Raw genomic sequence first — 7280 nt, 5'->3', positions numbered from 1 at the left:
GCCCCTCCCCTCTGGGCAGGGTGTTTCCCGGCCCCTCCCCTCTGAGCAGGGGTGTATCCCGGCCCCACCCCTCTGAGCAGGGTGTCTCCGGGCCCCACCTCTCTGAGCAGGGGTGTCCATGCAGAGGAGACCAGAAGATGCTGTGACCTTTTCCTTTTAGAAACTCCAGCTTTCAATTTTTAAAAACAAAACAAAAGCTTTGGACTCTCCCTGAAGTGCTTTTAAACTCAAAATACTCCCTTATGCCTACCTAGATCTCCCGGCTCCTCCTCGCCAGTTCCTCTCAGTCTAGCTTACATCTCTTCTACATGAGCCACCAGAGGAACCTCAAAGAATCTTCTCTTTCAAACGGGACATGTACTAGGGACCCTCCGATAGTCCTTGGAGAAGACAGGCACCTTTGTGTTATCCTAGCAAGCCCGGGCTGTCTCACCCCTTCCTGGTACCTGGAGGTCAGCACTCAGCAAGGTGACCCCATCTTCACAGTGACCCATGAAAGACAAGGGGGTATGTTACTTCAGAATTCTTTCCCTTTCCAGGATCCTCTGAATGCCCAGTCTCCTTGCCTTTCTCCTACTTGCTCTGTGAGGACTCCTGGCTAGGGTGAGGAGAACTACGTCTCAGGAAGAGTGGCCATCTCTTGCCCACAGCTCTGGTTAGTCATTTTGTGGGCCAACTGCCAGGGACAATTTGCCAACTAATGTGTAAGTGTTTGTGTGTTTAATGGGCCACACCAGCTCTTCAATTTTTTTTTTTTAAACAGTTGTTGCCAATGCTTTTTAAACAGGAACTTTCAACGAGTTTAGGTTTTAGGTGCTTTATAAGAGATAATAAAGACCTGTGGACGAGTATCTCTGACTCAGAGAAGATAAACTTCGCTCACCTCCTCCCCTAAGTGGGGTCTTCATGGTCTATTTTTCTCAAGTTCTCAACAGGCCTCGTATCCTGCCGCTGAGCTCTCAGTGCCACCCACTGCCCATTTTGCTCATGCCTTGGCAGGTGTCCCCTTATCATAGCTTGGGATATGCTCTTGTAGCCAGCCAACACCAGCTTTCCAAATGGAATCTTTTTTTCTGTGTTGTAAAACCCATAAAAGGTTTTATAGGCCTACTCATTTCCAAGAAAGGAAATAATCTATAACGTCCTATACTGTCTCCACTGACCCCTAAGAAAGAGACAGATTTTAGAAAGCGTTTTCTTCCATGACACCCTTTTATTGATCACACTGTTCTAGCCAGTGGCCAAGATTCCATGGCTCAACAGAGAGCAGACAAGACCCTTGAGATGGTCACTTCAGAGGCCTTCTCTCCTCTTTCTCCCTGTGGCTCACTGAAGGGGATGAAGCCTCCAGGGCTCCTGAGAAATTTAAAAAGTCACAAGAGCCCATGAAAAGAATAGAACAGTTAGGGCCCTAGAGAGGAGATGTGTACTTGGGACCATACAAGCACTTTCAACAAGCCTTGAAACACGTGTGTACCAGTGAGTCTAAGCTCTCACGTGGCAAGAGAGCCCCTGCTTCCTCCTGTGCAAGTGCTGAACACTTGCTGTCTGTCACAGCCCAGGCTCTCAGACAAGCATGTCTTGAGATGAATTTCATCCTTTCCTAGAGCAGCCTAAAGATAGGTACAGATTTGTTGCCACTGCTTCTCTGGAATCTGAGCTGCTTCTGAGACTTGTTGTAGAAGCAAGAGGCTGCAGTCCTCCAAGCTTGAGTGCTCTTGAAATATTCCCTCTTGGAAGCCAGCCACTCTGCTATGCTGTGAAACACCAAGAAATATGGAGACGCCATAAAGACAAAGACCCAGGTGCTCCGTGACAGCCCCAGATGAGCTTCTCTCTGACAGCCAACACCAACTGGCAACCAGGGGAGAGACGGATGACAGGACTCGAGTGGAAGACATGTCCAGCTGTTACTGATTTAAGCTCCTAAATTTGGGGTGATCTGTCACATGACAGTAGGTAATTAATTAATCAGAACAATTCCTTGGGCCAGTGAGATGACTCTGGATAAAAGTGTTTGCTCTACAAGCCCAATAGCGTGAGCTAGATCCCTAGATCATATGATGGAAAGTGAGCTAACTCCCAAAAGTTGTCCCCCTGACCTCCAGATGTGCACACATGCAGACACACACACATACTAAAACTCTTTAAAAGTCCAACTCCTCCTGATAACTGTGTGGATGCACATGTTTTTATTATACTTTTAACAGTTGGAGACATTAAGGTATGGTGCATCTATGTAACTTACCACATTTACAAAACTGATAAAATTAGCTCCCAAACTCACGTCTGCCTGACCCAAAGACCATCTTCTCATCCTTTCTCAAAGAGTTAGACATCTACTGAAGTCTACCATGACAAGCAAACTAATGACCCAGCATCTGAAAAACCAACTATATGCACAGCTCTGCTCTGAGGGATGGTTTTACCTCCAACTAACCTGGAAAGAAAGAATTTTGCCAGATTAAAAAAAGATAAGACCCAGGCAGTGCCGGTGCACACCTTTAGTCCCAGCACTTGGGAGGCAGAGGCAAGCAGATCTCTGAGTTTGAGGCCAGCCTGGTTCAGGACTCCCAGAGATACAAAGAGAAGCCCTGTCTCAAAAAAAAAAAAAAAAAAAAAAAAAAAAAAGAAAAAGAAAAAGAAAAAAAGGAAAAAAAGAAAAAGAAAAGAGAAAGAAAGAAAGAGGGAGAGAGAGAGGGAGGAAGGAAGGAGGAAAAGAAAAATGGAAAAGGAAAAGAAAAAAGAAAAAAAACCTTAGATGGTAACCCTATCCAATTCTGATCACATCAAACTTCCTTGCTACTCTAAGATAAAAACCATAGCCTGGAGTAGGATTGGGGGATTTCCCACACCTCTGAATCTGTCACTGTAAATAAGGTTTTATTGGCACACAGCCACGTCCATTCATTTACATGTCTTGTGTTATATGTTCCCAACACATGGTTGAGTAGCTGAGACAGAGATAGGCAGACCTACAATGCCTAAGAAGAAGCTTGCCAAGCCTCACTCCAAGGCAGTGGAATTCAGCCGACAGCATTATCAGGACCACCTGGAAGGCTAGTTAGCCCACACATTCAACAGCCTAATTCCAGAGTTTCTCATTCAGTAGGTCTGGGATGGAGCCCAACAGCTGGCATATCTAACAAGTTCCCAGGAATGATCAGCACCCGCTAGGATGACCAGCAACCAACATTTCCTCCTATTCTTTCCGGGGGTGTGTGTAACACTCTCTGAGTGAAGACTGGGCTATTATCTTCTTCTAAGACCTAGCTATGACAGGAGCGGTGGATATCAAGTCCAGATTTAGGTAACACAACGCTCAAAGCATGGTGCTGTTTCTGCCCTTCCCTACTCTCATCCCAAGGGACCATCTGCTGCCTTGTTATAAAATAACTCCCTATGAAGAGGCTTGCATGACAATGGCCTGAGACTCAGCTCATGTACATGGACTTGGAAGGGAATCCTGGCTTGGCACTGCACCCTCACACCAAGTCAAGCCTTCACATGGGACCATAACCCTGCAGACAGCTTGACTACAACCTCATGAGACATCTTGAGGTTTCCAGATGAGCCGCATCCAGATTTTTATGAGCTAAGAGATATTTGCTGTTTGAAGTTGCTAATTAGCAACATAGAGAGCTACTACTAACTGGAGCAAAGGGGCTGGTCCATAAAACTGTGCTTTGAAAACCCTGACTATAGGAGCTGGAGAGATGGTTCAGGGGTAAAGAGCGCAGGCTGCTCTTACAGAAGGCCTAAGTTGGAGTCCCACCATCGACATGGCAGCTCACCACCATCTGTAACCCCAGTTCCAAGGGATCCAATGGCCTCTAAAGGGTACTGCATGTGTGTGGTTCACAAATATACATGAAGGCAAATACCCATATGTATAAAATAAAAATAAATAAATCTTTGAAAAATAAATGCTAGCTATTGAAATAGCCTCTGTGGTTTTCTGACATAGTTACGTATGATAACAGTGGTTTTTGACATGTGAGAATTCTAGAATGCTGCAGAAGTATCATTCTAGACTCCCTTTATTATCTTGCCGGCAAAAATAAGAATAAGTTGACTACATGGGCTCAATCAGTAAAGGAGTCCTCCTACCTTTCCTTACAGCGACTGCCAAGACTTTGGAGTTCCTGATTTAAAAAGATGCGGGCACCACACACATTTCAAGCTCTCATGTCTCTTCCTTGTTCTATTCTGCTAGGCATGGGGACCTGCCCTGTACCTGGATCTTTCAGGGTTAGCAGCAAGAGAACGCTATCCTGTCCCTCACCCACAAGGACAGACAGAGGTCTCCATGTGTCTGGTTCCTAAAGCGTCTGACACGCAGAAGGTATCGGGTGAGAGTTCGGCGCAAGACACACCCCCAGAGTGGCCTCCTATAGGCCAGAACAGGAGTTCAACAAAAGACCACCCAGCCCAGAGTGGCATCCTATAGGCTAGAACAGGAGTTCAACAAAAGACCACCCACCCCCAGAGTGGCCTCCTATAGGCTAGAACAGGAGTTCAACAAAGGACCACCCACCCCCAGAGTGGCCTCCTATAGGCCAGAACAGAAGTTCAACAAAAGACCACCCAGCCCAGAGTGGCCTCCTATAGGCCAGAACAGAAGTTCAATAAAAGACAACCCAGAGTGGCCTCCTATAGGCTAGAACAGGCACCTCCCCTTTCCTTCTTCCTACTTCCTGCCAACCCAGATGGATTTCTTAGCACTGTGGAGAGGAGAGCCGAAACAAGGGTAACCCTCGCTTGGACTAACCTGTGCTACCTTAACCTTCAAGAGAGAGACTATTGATTGTGCTGCTGCAAAAAACACTCTACGATCCATCTCCATATAAACTTCAAGTCATCTTGGATCAAAACATAGTAGGGAACTAGAAACAGTGGGGCTCTTTGGTGACTGAGACCAAAGTGTCTGGTTCCAGGAATCCCCACAATACAATATGGTATGTTTTGTGCATACAGCGACTGACCCAGGGCCTCATTCTATGGCTCTAGGGGACAATAAACCGTGTTTGTTTAACAGACTCGGTACTCAGTAGAAGAACGCCCTGGCACACTGCCTGACACCCAATAAGAACTTAATAAATATTTATTGAATGAATAAGCAAGACCTTAAGCACAGCAATATATTTCTTCCAGCAAGTTAAAAAAAAAAAAGTAAAAATCTTACTTGTGAGTACACACAGACACACACACACACACACACACACACACATCCATCACCTTATAAGCCCACAACACAAACAGCATAAAGGAAATCGGTGAAAGGTACCTTTGAACTTTGTAACTTGAATCAAAGCACTTAACCTGTCTGGGCTAAAGCACTTCACAGAGCATGGTCCGTAAGCACATTGGCAGAGCTGGCCTGCAGGAGTGTCTGTCAGCCTTCCCAGAGCAGGCACAACTGGAAGGAGCCATCATTCCAATCACAGAAGTGACTGCTTTTTGCAACCTCCAGCTTTGGTCGAGGAGACTAGACATCCATTTGAACCTAGCATAGCTTCATCAGAGCTGGTTCATAAAAGCACGGGGAAGAGGTTGAAGGTAAGCGAGCCCTGCTGAGAATCTGCACCTTTTGGGATTATAACTGTGCTCAAACAGCAGAAACACACGAAACTTTGAGAACAATGGAGGACACAGGCAGCGAGGATTCTACACTGTGGAACTCTCCACCACTGGCTACTTGGGGTGAGGTGTTTGAGATAGGGAAGGGAAGGGGCCAACCAGCCATCTGTCCAGCCATGCAGAGAATAAAAACTAGCATTAAAAAAAAAAAAAAAAGCAGAGGAGAGAATGGGCCGGGGCTACAGCAGGGGGTGGGGCAGCTATTGGTGAATATTGGGGTTGCAAAGATGGTTCCACAGTTCAGAGCACCGACTGCTCTTGCGAAGAACCAGCACCCACATCGAGCAGCTCACAGCCACCTGTAACTCTCGACCCAGGAGATCCCACACACTCTCCCGGCCTCTGTGAGCACCCACCACAGACACACTAGTACACTTAAAATTTTTAAAAATAAAAGAAGCTATATTTTTGTGACAATGAAGTACTTATTTCCAGTTTCTTCAGTATGTGTGGCCAAGGCTTTATTGAACAGGAGGCAAACAATCATTGACAGGATGTTAATAATAGACATCACAAGAGGAAATAATCCTCACTGAAATGTGTTCAGAAAATCATTTCTCATGGGACATCTCTGAGTTTCAGAATACATGCTGGGGTTCATTGGCTTAAAGATGACATGTCAATCCTCATAGTTAAAGGCAAGTCCTGCCAAACAAAACTCACAAGATCAACACATGGTTTAAAATGATTCCTTTGAGAGGGTTGGGCTTAAATTTTTGTTTCCATATTGAACCTTCTCATTGAACGTAGAGGCTAAAAGACCCCAGCCTGATGTATTGTAACACCCTTGAAAGCAGCTATGACCACATTATTATAAGAATCCACATTAAGGAAGATGGACTAACATTCTGGACTATGAAGTAAGTGCCACCATGATAGAGCATTTGCTGTTTGATTACTCTACATGGATACAGAGATAGATCAATTCTATCTGTATAATACTCTTATGCATGCTTATATTTATTTTGCTATTGAATCCTTATAACCCCATGTGGGGAAATATTATTACACCTTTCTATATATAAGAAAACTTGGGCAGGGAACATTACTTACCTAAACCTATGCACATAGTGAATCTCTAGCCAGGGTTCAAAGGATAGAAGACTAACTGCAAGTCTCCCTTCCTCACCATGACACCACTTTGTCCCTTGAAAGTCCTTGGGCATTAGCTGTAATAAGTGACAAGGGTTCCAGTAGGAAGAGCTTCAGCACAGGACAGATATGCTTTACATGACTTCCAGATGTTGCATGAACATTTCCTGTTGTGGTGGTTTGACTGAGAATGTCCCCGTAGGCTCATATAGTTGAATGTTGAGTCATCATTATTTGAAAGGATTAGAAGGATTAGTAGATGTGTGTATAGAGACTCTTTACATACTGTGTAGAAGCATCACCTATCAATAAAAAGCCTATGACCAATGAGCTGAGGCAGGATTAAAAGGAGGGACATCTGGCAGAGAGAGAGATAGGATTCTTGGAAATAGGTACAGGGAAAGTTGCCCTAACTCTGAGGAGACAGACGTATGAACCTATGGAGAGGTAACTATGTGGCATGATTTAGACTAGATTCTCCCTGCCATGATGATAATGGACTAATCCTCTGGAACTGTAAAGCAAGCCCCCAGTTAAATACTGTCTTT

At 45.0% G+C, this 7280-nt stretch overlaps 2 long non-coding RNA genes across 2 annotated transcripts in view; both read right to left on the bottom strand.

Moving 5' to 3' along the window:
• The window catches only part of LOC116084452, an 8040-nt gene extending 3695 nt beyond the window's left edge, over window positions 1-4345 (bottom strand). Inside the window, exon 1 of the long non-coding RNA XR_004116116.1 lies at window positions 4111-4345. This is a non-coding gene — a long non-coding RNA (uncharacterized LOC116084452). The remainder of the gene's footprint in view (window positions 1-4110) is intronic.
• The window catches only part of LOC116084451, a 43836-nt gene that overhangs the window by 18688 nt on the left and 17868 nt on the right, over window positions 1-7280 (bottom strand). The gene's annotated exons all lie outside the window — the stretch shown is intronic.

The sequence above is a fragment of the Mastomys coucha genome, unplaced genomic scaffold, assembly GCF_008632895.1.
Source record: "Mastomys coucha isolate ucsf_1 unplaced genomic scaffold, UCSF_Mcou_1 pScaffold9, whole genome shotgun sequence".
Classification (NCBI taxonomy): domain Eukaryota; kingdom Metazoa; phylum Chordata; class Mammalia; order Rodentia; family Muridae; genus Mastomys; species Mastomys coucha.
Note: the sequence above shows the minus strand (reverse complement) of the source record. Positions and strands in the feature narration are given on the sequence as shown.